This window comes from Primulina tabacum, chromosome 1 (genome assembly GCF_025594145.1).
Source record: "Primulina tabacum isolate GXHZ01 chromosome 1, ASM2559414v2, whole genome shotgun sequence".
Classification (NCBI taxonomy): domain Eukaryota; kingdom Viridiplantae; phylum Streptophyta; class Magnoliopsida; order Lamiales; family Gesneriaceae; genus Primulina; species Primulina tabacum.
Window position 1 is genome coordinate 2,306,655 of NC_134550.1, and position 17,542 is coordinate 2,324,196.

Sequence of the window (17,542 nt, forward strand, 5' to 3'; positions counted from 1 at the left end):
CAAAAGTTAGATATTCCTTAAGATTTAAGTTTATTTAAAAATATAGATTAATTAGATCAGTATTTTAATGCATTTATTTTCCATCATCTTTTTAATAAAAATATACTTTAGAATATATAATTTAATATTTTAGAATTATTTATCATATGTCGAATACAAGTGAGATAACTGTTGAGAACGATAAAGATACGGTTATCGGTTTTTTTTTTTTTTTTTATCGATATCCAGAAACGAAGGGGAACTGATTCGCTGTACGTTCACTTCAGTTTAATGCAGCGAAGCTGAGTCGCCATAAAATAAAAATAATTAAATATCAAAATGGTGGATCTTGACCACAAGCAGCACACTGCACAATCCAATGATGCAAATATTTATTCCAAGAAAAAACATCGCCTTTCTGCTACCATGAAGAGGACTAGCGAATGGTCAACTTGATTTCTTCTTTAATAATCTTTCGCGCGGGCGTGTGTGTGCAAGATATGTAAGTTCTTGATTTTGGGAGTGGAGGTAGAATCTGAGCTTTTTCTTTTGAAATTTAACAGGGTTTTTTCCCATGAGATTCCTACTGATGTTACTGTTATTGCTGGAGGAACCTCCTTCTCACTGCACAAGGTAGATTTTGTTATCAAGATATAAAATGTTAATTGTTAGATATATGGAACACGCTTTTACATTTCTTCTACATTTTTGATACACGATTTTGTTAACCACACACACTGACTACCCTTCTGTATATATATGTTGGATCTGTACGAGAACATTTAATTTTTCCAGAAATTAAGAAATGAATTGAGCTTAGCTTCATGTCTTTCTTTGCACATTAACATGGTATCAGAGCGGTTACTGGCGACTTCACTCTGATTTCTTCTCCGATTTTTTTTTTCCAAGATCTTAGCTCCTCTGTAGTGCAGATTTGAGAATCTGTACGTACATTTTGTCATTTGTTTGTGAGATATTTTGGCTACGATCTGGTTTTCTGCAAGCTCCCATGGCGATTAACATCGGATTCAACGATCCTCTCTACATACATCCTTCAGGATACACCTGGTATGAGCCTTATCACTGATCAATTAGTAGGTACTGATAATTATGGAATATGGAGTAGGGCAATGCTCATTGCTTTACGTGCTAAGAATAAGACCGGCTTCATCGATGGCACATGTAAACGACCTCCGTGTGACCAACCTACATTACATCAATGGGAGAGATGTAATGCTTTAGTGTTGTCTTGGATTATGAATTCTGTTTCGAAAGAAATTTTTGGGGGCATCGTCTATGCTATTGATGCATCAACCGTTTGGACCGATCTTAAGGAGCAGTATGACAAAGTTAATGGTTCAAGAATTTTCTCTTTGCACCGGGAAATCGGCAGGTTGACACAAGCTGGTAACACTGTGTCAAGTTACTATTGTCGACCGAAACAATTGTGGGATGAGTACTCGTCGTTGGTTGTGCTTCCTTCCTGTGAATGTGCAACAGCGAGGCAATACATTGTGCACGATCAACAACAAAAGCTATTGCAGTTTTTGATGGGATTAAACGAAAGTTATATCTCAATTCGAAGCCAAATCTTGATGATGAGTCCTCTGCCCTCTGTTGGTCAAGCGTTTTCGATCATCTCTCAAGAAGAATCACACAGATCCTTGTCCACGGTGGAACCCCCATCAGCAGCGTTTTTCTCTGCACAAAGCAAGCAAAATTATCAAAAAAAGGATGTTTTGACATGTGACTATTGTAACTGGAATGGTCACACTCGGGAATTTTGTTATAAGCTTGTTGGTTATCCCCCGGGCCATAAACTGTACAAAGCTCCTCATGCTAAGAAGGGCCAGCATGGACGGATTTATAGGGATAATCCTCGAACTCCGAGGCCATCTGCAAATTTATCTGAAGGTGCACAGACAGAGGCTTCCACCTTGACCAACACAGATGACAAAAACACTGTTGTCCCTTCCATTTTTACGCCTGCTCAGTATGCCGAAATCTTGAAGTTGTTGGGTACTTGCAAAGTTCAATCTCCAGCTGAACCGGTAGTCAATATGGCAGGTACTTCAACTAAACCAAGTATGTTTTCTCATTGGATCATTGACAGTGGAGCAAATGAACATATGGTTGGTGATTCTAGTCTTTTGCGAAAGATAATAATTGCTTTGTTACCATTTATCCCCATTTTTGTTTATTTCAGGACCTCAAGACTGGGAGATTAATGGGGATTGGTAAGGAGTGCAATGGCCTATATCACCTTAACACAAGATTCTTTTCAAGTTCAAATCACAGCTCAGTATCTTCTATCCCCTCTCTTGATTCTCTTTGTAATAATTCTGTGCATAGTTGCAGCTCTTTGCCTATCGTTTCTGATGATTCTTTTGTTTGGCATAAGCGTTTAGGACATATGTCTATGTCTCGAATGCAATTACTTCCGTTTATACCAAAATCTGTAAAGTTTCCTCATTGCCCTGTGTGCCCACTATCTAAACAGACTAGAGTTCAGTTTCCATCAATGAGCTTGTCTAAATCTTCTTGTTGCTTTGCGCTGGTTCATGTTGACATATGGGGGCCTTTTCATACTCCTACGCATCATGGTGAGAAATACTTTCTCACTATAGTGGATGGTTTTTCAAAAGCAACATGGGTTTACCTTATGCATTTTAAAGTTGATGTATTGCAACTTCTCAAAAACTTCTTTCAGCTTGTTAAGACTCAATTTTCTGCCCTTGTGAAAGTCATTCGAACCGACAATGCGCTTGATTTTTTCAAAAATGAATGCACTTTGTTATTTGATTCCTTAGGTATCGTGCACCAAAGTTCTTGTCCATACACTCCACAACAAAATGGAGTTGTTGAACGTAAACATAGGCATCTACTTGATGTTGCACGAGCCTTGCGTTTCCAATCTTCTTTACCTTTGAAATTCTGGGGGGAATGTGTCTTGACTGCTTGCTATATCATTAACCGCACCCCTACTCCATTGTTGCAAAACAGGACACCACATGAAGTCTTACTCCATAGACCTCCGTCATTTAGTCATCTTCGTGTTTTTGGTTGTTTATGTTACGTCACATCCTTGACTCATAAAGATAAATTTTCTGCTAGAGCAAGTGCATGTGTGTTCTTGGGTTATTCCACCAATCAAAAAGGATACAAAGTAATGAGTCTTGATGCACAAAAGTTTTTTGTCTCCCGAGATGTTTTTCATGAGAGCATTTTTCCCTTTACTTCTCCTAGTCATCCTCAACCTATTTTTCCTTCTCCTGATTTTTCTTCAACTCCATCAGACCCTGTTGAGGTTACTTCCTCTGCCCCATCTTCTCCTTTAGATGGTCCAGCCCTACATGAAGTCCCAAATTCAGTCACTGTTTCCCAGCCACCAAGAAAATCCTTGCGCACTCCCAAGCCTCCTATCTGGACTAAGGATTATTCTTGTCCTACTTTGTCTCACAGTAATCTAGCTTCTTCTTCTTATCCTCTTACCCAATATCTTACTTATTCCAAGTTTTCCCAACCATACCAAAGTTTTTTAGCATCCATTTCTTTAGACGGGGAGCCTAGTTCTTATCATGAAGCTATTTTAGATCCTAGATGGAAGGCAGCCATGGACCTAGAACTCGCAGCCTTAGAATCCAACCATACTTGGGATTTAGTTCCGTTACCAGTTGGAAAGAAGCCAATTGGTTGCCGGTGGGTGTATAAAATTAAACGACATCCGGATGGGACCGTTGATCGTTTTAAAGCCCGTCTCGTAGCCAAAGGTTACACACAACAAGAAGGGATAGATTATCATGACACTTTTTCACCTACTGCTAAAACCGTCACTCTAAGATGTTTGTTGAGTATAGCAGCTGCAAAACAGTGGCCTCTTCACCAAATGGATGTCACTAATGCATTTCTCCAAGGTGATTTGGATGAAGAGGTATATATGTGTGTGCCACAGGGGTGTTCTCCTCAGGGGGAGCAGCGTGTTTGTCGGTTGCTTAAGTCCCTCTATGGCCTTAAGCAAGCCTCTAGACAATGGAACACTAAATTTGCTTGTATTATGAAGCTTGCTGGCTTTACACAATCGGCCAACGATCACTCTCTTTTTATTCAACATAATTCTGCTCATATCACTTTGTTGCTCGTGTACGTAGATGATATCATTGTCACAGGGAGTAGTGAGAAAGCTATTTCAGATTTAAAGGTTTTCTTTCATTCACAAATTCACATCAAAGACCTTGGCCCTTTGCGTTATTTCCTTGGCATAGAGGTCGCTAGATCCAAGTTGGGAATTTACCTCAATCAACGAAAGTATGTGCTGGAATTGCTCGGTGATTCTGGTTTAATTGGTGCTAAACCTTGTGATACTCCTGTTGTACAACATCTCAAATTGACTAGTCATGAACTTGATGACTTTAATCGAAAGAACTCTATCTCTGGTCTCACAGATCCTTTGTTATCCAACTCTGATGCTTATAAGAGGTTAGTTGGAAGGCTTATCTATCTAACAGTCACAAGACCGGATATTTCTTATGCTGTACAAGTCCTTAGTCAGTTTATGCATGCACCTAAAAAATCCCATTTTGATGCTGCGTTCCGTGTGCTGCGTTATTTGAAGTCTGCACCAGGCTTAGGAATTTTGTTGTCTGCCAGTTGTTCCTTTTCTCTTCAAGCTTATTGTGATTCCGACTGGGCCGCATGTCCAATGACTCGTCGCTCAGTCACGGGCTATTGCATCAAGTTGGGGAGTTCCTTGATCTCTTGGAAGTCTAAGAAGCAAAGCACCGTGTCACGTTCTTCGGCAGAAGCAGAATATAGAGCCATGGCAAGCACCACATGTGAAGTTACTTGGATCCTTGGGTTGCTTAGTGATATGGGAGTGATACTGCTTGCGCCTCCGACCCTGTTCTGTGATAATCAGGCGGCATTACATATTGCTGCCAACCCGTTGTATCATGAGCATACCAAACACATAGAAATTGACTGTCATTTGATACGAGAAAAAGTCAAAAATGGTGTGATCCAAACTGCCCACATTTCTACAAATGAACAACTTGCGGATATCTTTACTAAAGGCTTGAGTCGTGAACAACATTCCTACTTGATGTCCAAGCTTGGTGTGTTGAATCTACACCAATCTTGAGGGGGAGTGTTAGATATATGGAACACGCTTTTACATTTGTTCTACATTTTTGATACACGATTTTGTTAACCACACACACTGACTGTATATATTTGTTGGATCTGTACGAGAACATTTAATTTTTCCAGAAGTTAAGAAATGAATTGAGCTTAGCTTCATGTCTTTCTTTGCACATTAACACTAATAATTCACCAATTTCTTGATTTATGTCAGTTGGGTTTTGTTATTCAACGTCATTTTTGTTAAATTTCATAGATAAGAATTGAGTAAATTGTTGGTCCCACGTGCGAATTTGAGATAATAAAACCCGAAAATAAAGAATAAAATGGACACCGAGATTTACGTGGAAAACCCCTAAAAATTATTAGGGTAAAAACCACGGGCAAGATGAAAAGATTTCACTATAATATTTTGTGTTGTACAACTCACTCACTGTGTTTCTAAAGAGAACACACACTCTCTTAATACAAGAGAACAAAACACCTCACAAATATTATAAAACACACTCAAATATGTGTATACTGAGAAAGGAACTCAGAATGGGATGGATTGAAATGAGGGATGGGAGCTCTATTATAGAGCTCCCTGATCACTGTGGAACGCGTTTTCAAACAACACCTTCTCTTCATTTTTCAACAAAGCAAACCAAATCAGAATTCTCCGCTGCATTTTGTTGAATTCTTTGATGCATGCATTTGTCCCTACCACAATAATGCATATTGCCGACATTTCTCCCACTTGGAGATTTGATTGAGAATCAAACACATCTCCACACATCCTTTCAATCTTGCCATTACATGCTGCTTACGTCTCTGCTAGGCCACTTGAGAATCTACACAACTCAAACTTATCAGTGTTCACTGGCTTGGTCAGAAAATCAGCTATGTTTTCTTTGGTATGGATCTTTTGCATATCCACGCTTCCTTCTTCTACTACTTCCCGTACAAAGTGAAATTGGACTCCAATGTGTTTCGTCCTTGAATGAAAGGCTGGATTCCTTGCGATGTGCAAGGTCACTCTGACTGTCACAAAACAAAGAAACATTTTCTTGTTTGTGCCCGATCTCCTCCAAGAACCTTTTGATCCATATTGCCTCCTTGCAAGCTTGAGTAGCTGCCATATATTCTGCCTCCGTTGTAGATAACGCCACAACTGTTTGCAATTTTGAAACCCAGCTTACTGCTCCCCTCGCAAGTGTAAACACATAATCAGTAGTAGATTTCCTCTTATCAGGATCACCTGCATAATCTGAATCGACAAAGCCCCTGAGTGTAAAATCCGAGCCTCCATAACATAATGCAGCATTCGAGGTACCCTTAATGTATCTAAGGATTCTCTTAACAGTACTCCAATGCTCTCGTCCAGGATTCGTCATATACCGACTAACTGCTCCCACTGCTTGAGCAATGTCCGGTCTTGTACAGATCATAGCGAACATCAAACTTCCCACTGCTGATGCATACGGTACTCGAGACATCTCCATCCTCTTTGCTTCACTGCTAGGACACATTTCGGAGGATAACCTGAAGTTAACAGGAAGAGGGGTCGAAATTGACTTACTATCTTGCATGTTGAAGCGTTGCAAGATTTTCTTCAAATAATTTTTCTGGGAAAGCCAAATCTGCATGTTACTTCTATCTCGGTGAACTTGCATCCCTAGAATCTTGTTTGCTGGTCCCAAGTCCTTCATATCAAATTCCCTAGCCAACTGTGCCTTCAATCCTTGGACATGATCTTTGTTGCGGCCTGCTACCAACATGTCGTCCACATACAACAGCAAAATAATATAATCATCTCCAGATATCTTGAAATACGTACAAGGGTCTGCATTCAATCTGTTGTATCCAAGGCTCATGATATAGGAATCAAATCTCTTATACCAACATCTCGGCGCCTATTTGAGACCGTACAGAGATTTGTTCAACCTGCAAATCAAGTTCTCTTTGCCTTTTTCCGCAAAACCTTCTGGCTGGAGCATATAGATTTCTTCTTCAAGATCTCCATGAAGAAATGTCGTTTTCACATCTAGCTGTTCTAGATGTAGGTCAAACACCGCACACAATGCCAGCACCACTCTGACTGTTGTAAGCCGAACCACAGGAGAAAATATCTCATTGAAGTCAATGCCTTCTTTCTGAGCATACCCTTTTACCACCAATCTAGCACGATACCGCTCCACTTGGTTATTGCCATCTCGCTTGATCTTATAGACCCATCTGTTACCGATGGCTTTCCTCCCTCGTGGTAGTGTAACAAGATCCCAAGTTTTATTCATGTCTAATGCCTCCAATTCTTCTTGCATTGCTATCATCCACAAAGATGCATCCTAGCTTTGAGTAGCCTCGTGGAAACTCGATGGCTCACCATCCTCTGATAATAGACAATATGCAATGTTGCTTTCAGTGACATAATCTGAAAGCCAACCTGGTGGTCTTCTATCTCGAGTTGACTGCCTCACATTGGAAACCTCAGACTCAACATGCTCTTATTCTTCGTGCTCTGGTACTGGTTCACAAGAAACCTGACCCTCATCCGTCATATTTTCCACCTGAAATATAGTAGTTTCTGAATTCAATGTGCCTTTGTCTCCCTTTAATTTATCTTCCTCGAAGATAACATCCCTGCTGATGACAAGCTTGTGGACAGTAGGATCCCACAAGCGAAACCCCTTTACTCCATCAGCATAACCCAAGAAGATACATTTTCTGGATTTCGAATCCAACTTCGATCTTTCTTGCTCATTGTACAGAACATACACAGGACTTCCAAATGTATGTAAATGAGAATAATCACTCGGCTTCCCAGTCCACATCTCCATCGGAGTCTTCAGATCAATCGCCACTGAAGGAGAACGATTGATAATATAACAAGCGGTTTTGACTGCTTCCGTCTAAAATGACTTTTCTAGACCCGCAGTCCTCAATATAGCTCTTGTTCTGTCCAACAAGGTCCTGTTCATCCGCTCCGCCACTCCATTTGTTGAGGTGTGTAAGCCGCCGTGAACTGTCTCTTGATGCCCTCATAGTTGACAAAATGCATCAAACTCGTCACTGGTATATTCTCCTCCATTGTCAGTCCTCAGACACTTGATTTTCTTTTCAGAATCAAGTTCAACCCGCGCTTTGAAATCTTTGAAGACTTGAAGAACATCTGATTTCTTCTTGATTGGATACACACAACATCTCCTAGAGAAATCATCAATGAACGAGACAAAGTATCTCGCTCCTCCTAGGGATACAACCGGTGCTTGCCAAACATCCGAATGAATCAGCTCCAATATGCTTTTACTCCTGGCAGTAGAAGTGCCAAACTTTAATCTGTGTTGTTTACTGATAACACAGTGCTCACAAAAGGATAGTGACACTTTTGTAAGTCCCGGCAGCAGCTTCCGTTCTGAGAGAATTTTCAACCCTCGTTATGACATATGCCCGAGCTTTCTATGTCATATTACTGTTAATTCTTCTCCTGAACCAATTGATGCAACAGCTAGTTCTGCCTCTTTGTGTGTTTTCCCCAAAAGTACATACAGATTTGCAGCAACCTTTTCCGCCTTCATAACCACAAGCGCTCCCTTCACAATTTTCATGATCCCGTTCTCGATCCGAGTTTTGCACCCGATATCATCCAATTGCCCCAAGGACAAAAGATTTTTCGTCAGTCCCTTCACATGTCGTACCTCCTGTATGGTGCGAATGGTTCCATCAAACATTTTAATTTTGATAGTACCGACCCCAGCGATTTCCAAGGCATGATCATTTTTCATGAATACAGATCCTCCAGAGACTGGTTCATAATGATCAAACCATTCTCTCTGAGACGTCATGTGCCACGTCGCTCCTGAATCCATAATCCATGTGTCACAAAATTTGTGTATGCCTTCTGCAACAGTTGCTGCTTCGCTGAATAATATTTCACCACTGCCTGAAGTACTGGCCACATTTCCTTGAGAGTTTTTATCGATACTCGTACACTCTTTCTTGAAGTGCCCTTTACCGCCACATTTAAAGCAGTAAATATTTTTCTTCTTACTTCTCGACTTTGATCTACCTCGCCTTTGGCTCCCACTGGAGTCACGTTCCATAAACCTTCCTCTTATCATCGGCAAAGCATCTGCCTGCTTCGATGTTACCAATCTATCTTCCTTATTCTTGCGCCGAATTTATTCTCCGAGAACCGCAGTTAAGACATCGTCGAATCTTAGAAAGCCCATAAGAATATTGTTGGTAATGTTGATGATAAGTTGATCATATGAATCTGATAGACTTTGAAGTAGAAGCTCCGCACGTTCATTTTCCCCTATTTTATGCCCCATGGAAGTGAGTTGGGCAAATAGAGTATTTAGTGTGTTGATATGGTCGGTCATCGATGAAGATTCCGCCATCCGAAGAGTATAAAGCCTTCTCTTTAGGAAAATCATGTTGTGTAGCGACTTGACCTCGTACATCTTTGTCAGAGTATCCCAGATAACTTTGGCTGTTTTTATCTCAGAGATACTTGAAAAAACTTCGTCTGCTATAGCCAAGTGTAAATTGGCAACAGCATTATCATTCATCTCATTCCACTTTCCATCATCTGTAATCTCCACCGGTCTATCTCTAATAGCCGCCAAGCAATTTTCCTTTCTTAAAACTGCTTGTATCTTTATTTTCCACAGCATAAAATTGCTTCCATTGAACTTTGCTATCTCGTACCTTCCCGTCATTATGTCTACAACAATTTTAGTAGACTGGACAAAATAATCCCGCCTTAAATAAAAAATCTCAAAAATTCTTTTCTGATGTGGAAGATCAGTCTAGGCTGCAACCACAGAGCATACTCAGAATTTTAAGAAATTTTAAACCAAGGCTCTGATACCACTTGTTGGTCCCACGTGCGGAATTTGAGATAATAAAACCCGAAAATAAAGAATAAAATGGACACCGAGATTTACTTGGAAAACCCCTAAAAATTATTAGGGTAAAAACCACGGGCAAGATGAAAAGATTTCACTATAATATTTTGTGGTGTACAACTCACTCACTGTGTTTCCAAAGAGAACACACACTCTCTTAATACAGGAGAACAAAACACCTCATAAATATTATAAAACACACTCAAATATGTGTATACTGAGAAAGGAACTCAGAATGGGATGGATTGAAATGAGGGATGGGAGCTCTATTTATAGAGCTCCTGGAACGCGTTTTCAAACAACACGTTCTCTTCATTTTTCAACAAAGCAAACCAAATCAGAATTCTACGCTGCATTTCGTTGAATTCTTTGATGCATGTATTTGTCCCTACCACAATAATGCATATTGCCGACATAAATTTGATATATGTTGAAACGTACAGTTTCATTTGGTGTCAAAAAGTGGATACATGAGGAAGCTGGTTTCAGAATCCATAGATGCTGATCTTTCCATCATCGAACTCTCCGATATCCCTGGAGGGGCGGACGCATTCGAACTTGCAGCAAAATTTTGCTATGGAGTTAACTTCGAAATCAGTACAGAAAACATATCGATTCTAAGATGCGTGGCCGAGTTTCTTGAAATGACTGAGAATTACGCGGTCGGAAACTTAATCGGAAGAACCGAAGCGTACATAAATGAAGTAGCATTAACAAGTCTTGCAGGGGCAGTGTTCATATTACGTTCTTGTGAAAAAATTTTTCCCGTGGCAGAAAATGTTAAACTGGCGAGTCGATGCATTGATACAATAGTCTCTATTGCGTGTAGAGAGATAGCCAATTTGCTGCGCCGGTGGAGCCCAAAAGTGGAGAGTTACATGACTCGGTTTCGTATAATTTTCCTGTCTCGAAGCCTGTTGTGGATTGGTGGGCTGAAGATTTGACACCGCTTCGAATCGATCTGTTTCAACGGGTTATTGTTAAGATGATATCTAGGGGATTCAAGAAATATGCACTTGGTCCAATACTAATGCTTTATGCTCAGAAATCTCTTCGAGGTTTGGTGAGGAGCTCCATGAATTTGCTTATTATACAGTATACAGACTTGCTCATGTGACACATTTTTCTGAACATTCCAGGAGTTATTTGGAAAGGGCCGAAAGAAGATCGATACAAAACAACAGCACGAAAAAAGGGTCGTCTTAGAAGTGATGGTTGGTCTTCTTCCAAGAGAGAAGAACTCAATGCCTGTTAGCTTCCTGTCTGTGCTTCTTCAAGCTGCGATATGTTTAGCCACAACATTTGCTTGCCGGCTTGACTTGGAGAAGATGATTGCTTCTCAACTGGGACAAGCTGTGATAGATGATTTATTAATTCCTTCTTATTCTTCAAGAGGAGACACATTGTTCGATGTCGAGACCATACAGCGAATCACAATGAATTTTTTCGAAAGTAGAATGGAGATAAACAGAGTGGGATATGATGCAGACCAATGTTACATTTCCCATTCATCAAATGAGATGGAGAATGTGACAAGATCAATTGAGAATTACCTTGCAGAAATTGCTTCTGATCCTAACTTATCCGTTCCCAGGTTCCTTGACTTCGCAGAACTTATCCCTGAACAGTATAGAATAACTGATGATGGAATGTATAGAGCCATTGACATCTATATATATACCTATAAAAGTGTGGACAGTAGAAAAGTTTTCTCATTGTGAACGGACATTATTACCCTTCACATGTTTACTTATTTTCATTATTAGGTAACATATGTGGTAATTTCATATTTATTCCATTAATTAATAATTAATATTAACTAACCATATTTTATGGTTATTATTTTGTGCTTTTGACTTTCTTCTCCATGTTCTTAAATGTTTGAGCTAATTTTAAATAAACAAACTATTAAATTTACTTAATATTAATATCAATTATTTTTTTTATTTTAATAATTTTCGTTCTAAATTTAATATTGATAAATGAAGAAACAAAAAAATTTAAATAATCAGTATTATTTTTAAACTAAATAAAATGAAGAAACAAAAAAATTAAAATAATCAGTATTATTTTAAACTAAATAAAATGAATTGAATTGAAAATAAAATTATATTTAATCAAAATTTTAAATTTATTTTGTCAAACTATTAATTTTTAAATGCAAAAAATTCAAAAATTACAAAATCATAACCATAAAATTCAAAAATACAAAATCATAACCATAAAATATGGTTAATTAGTATTAATTATTAATTAATAGAATAAGTGTGAAATTACTACATATGTTACTTGATAATTAAAATAAGTAAAAAAGTGAAGGACAATTACGTCCTTTCACAATTGGAAAGCATTTTAAGTATCCACACTTTTATAGATTTATAGATTACTAGCATGATGCACGTGCGTTAGCACGTAATATCAATTATATTATAAAAATTAAAAAAAAAATTGATTTTCTAAAAAACAATTTAAATCATTTTTTTATTTATTTGGGTTTAATTTCTTATCATATTAGATGATTTATAAGAACTTATATAACTTAGTTTCAAAATTGTTTCCCAAATTAAAATTCAACAAATTAATTCTATATTATATAATAAATTATAATGAATATAATATATAGAACAAAATGAACTGAAACAAATTGCTAAAAAATATATATATTCAAACAGCACGTATAAAGCATAATAACCTAAAAATCAACCAAATTATGGATTTTATCTATATATAAATCATAATCTACAAAAGCGAAGCATACTAAAGACAAATAATTTTCAATTTAAAATCACTGTGACTAACTCATAAAAACAATATTAAAACAAATGAAATAGTAATATTGATAATAAAATATAACTCATAATATTTAATTTAACATCCTAAAGAATTTTTTTACTTTTTATTTTTATAATTCTATATCATGGATAATAAATTCTATATATCGATCTTTCGTAGACTAACATTGATGACTATTAATTTCTTGTTAAATAAGTTTTAAAATAATAAATAAATCAACATATGTAAAGAAATGCACATTCAAATAAGATTATATGGTAAATATCAAATAAACTCATATAATAATTATTAAATATAGATTTTAAACTACTGGTATGATTTTCACCATTAAAATTTGAAATATAACAAAAGAAATAAACTTTCATAAAAAAATGTTATTTTTGTATCTATTGAATTAATTAGTTTGATTTAAAAATAATTAAATAAATATATTAAATTATATCATATATAAAAATTCTGATACTTTGACAAATGTTAATAAATGATCATTATAATTATATTTATTATAAGGATTATATCATATATTGTTTTACAGTATAAAATAACTTAGTGTCTTTTTACTCATTAAATCTCTTTTCATGAATTACATATTCAAATAGTACTCAATCATAACAATAATGTCATGACATTTTATTTGTATTTGTAGAGTTATTTACATACAAGTATATAATGACAATTATATTGACAAAAAGGTAAGCACACATTAAATAAAAAAAATCAATAAACACTTAATTTGAAAAAATAAAAATAAAAATTTGAGCTTATTCACAAATGTTATCACAATTGATACTTTTTCAACTTATTTTTCTTTAAAAAAAAAAATCAATGACGGTATCTATTATATGTAGAAAAAAAAGTAGAGTCAAATGGTACATAGATAAATTTATTATAAAATTGTTTTAAAAAATGACACAAATGAGTCAAAAAGAGTAAGAGCAAGATGTTCCTACAAATAATTATTAGTATAACGTTAACATAACTAAATTGGAAGTTATGTTGGTGTAGAGTAAGTCTCTTGTGAGAATGTCTCACGATTTTTATATGTGACACAAGTCAACCCTACCGATATTCACAATAAAAATTAATACTCTTAGAATAAAACTTAAAATAAAAAATTGTTGTCATATGTTCTTAATTATTCCAAATTATAAGTAAGTACTATTTTAGATTTTCAAGATGTAATTTTTATATTTTAGGAAAATATTTATCAATTAATTGATGTAATGAGTAGATAAATATCAACATCATATACTAAAATATTTTCTTCCACTCTTATATTGCTTAATTAATTAAAATATATTCATATAATTCTGTTTACACTCTTATATTGCTTAATCAATTCAAATCCTTTCACATCATTGTATTTGTATTGTTATTTTAGTTCAATTTAGTACTTAATCTGATAAATCATTACTCCAAATTCTTATAATTTGTTTTGATCTATCTTTTTCCTAACGAAATGTTGTTTCATGGATTTGATCACGTTATGCAAAGATTAAAAATATTTTTAATATTAATTTATTTTTTAGTTATTCAGAATATGGGTTCACGTGCGGATGCACGTGCTTTTTTGCTAGTATATTGAAGGTATGTTGATTATATAGAAATTCAAAAATTGTGAGGTCTTATGCACAATGTTTTTTTTTTTTAATCTAAACCATTCCGTTGTATAGGCACATCCCGCGTATGCGACAGGGAGAGGAAGAAGATTTGCAGTTTAATGGACTGTCAAAAGCTATCTCGTGAAGCTTGAGCACATGCAGCTCAAAACGACGGGCTTCCGGTTCAAACAGTTGTTCAAGTTCTTTTCCACGAGCAGCAACGCCATGGGGAGGTCGTGGATGGTGGACTCCACGAATCGTCCCCTGCTCTTAATCCACCTAAAACCCCAGAATCAATGGAAATTCACTCGATTCCAGATGAAGACTCGATCACAAATCTACAGAGGGAAAATGAGGACCTGAAACTGGAGCTATTGAAGATGAAAATGAGATTGAAAGACAGAGAAAATCCTTCAATTAAAATACCAGGTGATCATGCCAATCCTTCGGTTATCTCGCGCACAATGTCCATTGCGGATGAGCCTTTTTCGGCCCGGAAATCATTATTAAGCTCCGTGTCGAGGAAACGTGGCAGGTTTGTTCGGCCTGAGGGGAACACACCGGGTTTCAAAGGCAGAGTTAAATCAGGGAAAGACAGGCGGCACTCTATTTCGTGACACATTGTTTAAACCTCGAAAAAGAGATCTTGGCCATTATTGTTGGGTAAAAATTGCATTTGAGATTCATGTATTTGAGATTCATGTATAAGCTTTAATGTGCTAAAAAAAACCATTTAAAAAATTAATACAAGTTCAAATCTACTTGTGATTTAAAAATACAACTGAAAACACCCAACCTTTGGATATTTTGGCATATTGATTGAGGTGGGAACTGTATTTTCATCTTTTAGTTGCCTTCTCTATAAGTGTTTTTAGCACATTTAACTCCATTAACAGGTTCAAATGCGATTCCATCTGCTTTGTTGTAGTCCCTTTTCCATGTTTTTGCTTAGCAAAAGCTTCTGTGTGATGTCTGTATAAAATTCTTAGTGCAAGCACATTTTGATTGAAAATAAAAATTTTGATTTCCAAGCTTTAAAATGTGTTTATATTCTTCGTGCTTCAGCATGAAAATTCTCAAGATGTCTTTGTCGCATGGATTCAGCAGCTTCTCCATTGTGCAGAATATAAACACATTTTAAAGCTTGGAAATCAAGATTTCATAGATCAGAAGATATATATGTGCCTTCACCTCCAGATAATAAATAATTTAAATGGCAGAATTGAAAAAATATATTTATTACTGTACAATATACATAAACATTAAAGGCTACTACGAAAGTAATGATAATTTGGCCATAGATGTCATGTTTCTGGTGCCCTTTCTTGCATATGTGTCCCAAGCCTTGTTAGCATGGAAAATAAGAGTAAATAGACACCACTCATGTGATCTTTTTGAGAAGGGGAAAAGTATAAATTTTGAATGATTTAAAATCACCTTTTATTTGAAATCTGGATTCCCAGCTTTTACCTACGAAATTATCAATTGGAAGAGGAGAACCACAAAGACACAAGAAAAGCGGAAATCTGGTACGGAAATTATCAACTCAAGTTAACTATTTTATATGATTTGTCTAACTTATTTTACGTCAGATTAGGCAAGATGTTCTGGTCCGGCCCATCATTTTGGCGGATCAAGAAATTACCAATTCATCATCTGATTTTATGTGACAGAGCGAGAAAATTTGGCGAGTCTAAGTTGCGAAGTCCCAAATTTGAGATGAGATTTCGTATTTGAGATGAGTTTACAACGAAACGAGATCTCTCCCAACTAAAAGAAATACTATAAACTAACGGGTGTTTTATGGTTCATATTTATTTACTCAACATGATAATTCATTTATTATATAGTAATTTCAATTTTGCATTTGTGCTTTGATCATTACTAATTTTTCACTACGAATTAATTTTTTGAACAATAATGAAAAGATAAAGGAAATCAATATATTAATAGATTCTTTCTAGTCTACTTTTACTTTGCGATCGTTTTAAATTAATTTCACAATAAAATAATACTTCATGGTTATATAACAAAGTATATTAATTTAGAGTAGGTCTCTTATGAGACGATTTCACGAATTTTTATTTGTGAGATGAGTCAACCCTACCGATATTCACAATAAAAAGTAACACTCTTAGCATAAAAAATAATATTTTTTCATGGATGACCCAACTAAGAGATTAATCTCACAAAATACGATCCGTGAGATCGTCTCACACAAGTTTTAGTCATTAATTTAAACTACGATTTCTTGCACGTATAAGCTAATTATCAATAAAATATTAAATAGGTTATATTAAAAAAAAAACTATAATCTATTATACAACTTGGTGAACAATTTAGTTTTGATGTGGATTTCCCACCTTACCAACTCCAGCCTTCTTTATGTGTGATCATATATCAAATACTAACCAGAATTCTTTTTCTTTTTTTTATATCAAATACTAACCAGAATTCTTTTTCGTTTTTTTTTTAAAAAAAAACCCCCAATATATCAATTTTGATATGATGTTGCAAACTCACTGTGTCACTCATTTATAGATGTGATCAAACATAAAAAAATTATATATTCAATATATGAATATTACATCATCGATGCTCACATAAATGTACACGATAGATATGCAACATATCAGAACTGTGAGAACCGAAAATCTTGCAATAATGTAATTAAAATTTGGAAGGAAATTTTATTAGTATAAGATTCTTTTTATTGTATTAGAATAAGATGGCCATGTTGAAATCTTTATTGCCAAGCAAATTTCGAATTTTGGGGTATGAAATATTACAAATTAGTATATCATACAAGATGCAAGGAAACAAGATAAAGAAAATCTCGGATATTCATATAAATCAAGGATTTATATCTCACGAATTAGGAAGAGAAATCATCAGCAATGGAAAGGATATTTGGAGTCAATATTAGGAGATTTGACATGAATTTTTGGTATGACTTTAGTGCCAAATTTAGCTCCACCCTCCTCCCCTATAAATAGTGCATCAACCTCACTCATTCAACACACATAATTTCGAAATCCTAGAGCTGAAAAACTCGAAAATTCAACTCTCCCTAGCCAAAATACTGCACAAAAATCGTCCCGAAAATCGTCAAAAAAATCGAGCCGGAGCGCTACCCGGACG

General features: G+C 35.8%; 1 pseudogene; it reads left to right on the forward strand.

The window, feature by feature from the left end:
- The first annotated feature begins 202 nt into the window (after positions 1 to 202).
- Positions 203 to 15,204, forward strand: LOC142504693 (BTB/POZ domain-containing protein SR1IP1-like; annotated as a pseudogene).
- Positions 15,205 to 17,542: the final 2,338 nt, after the last annotated feature.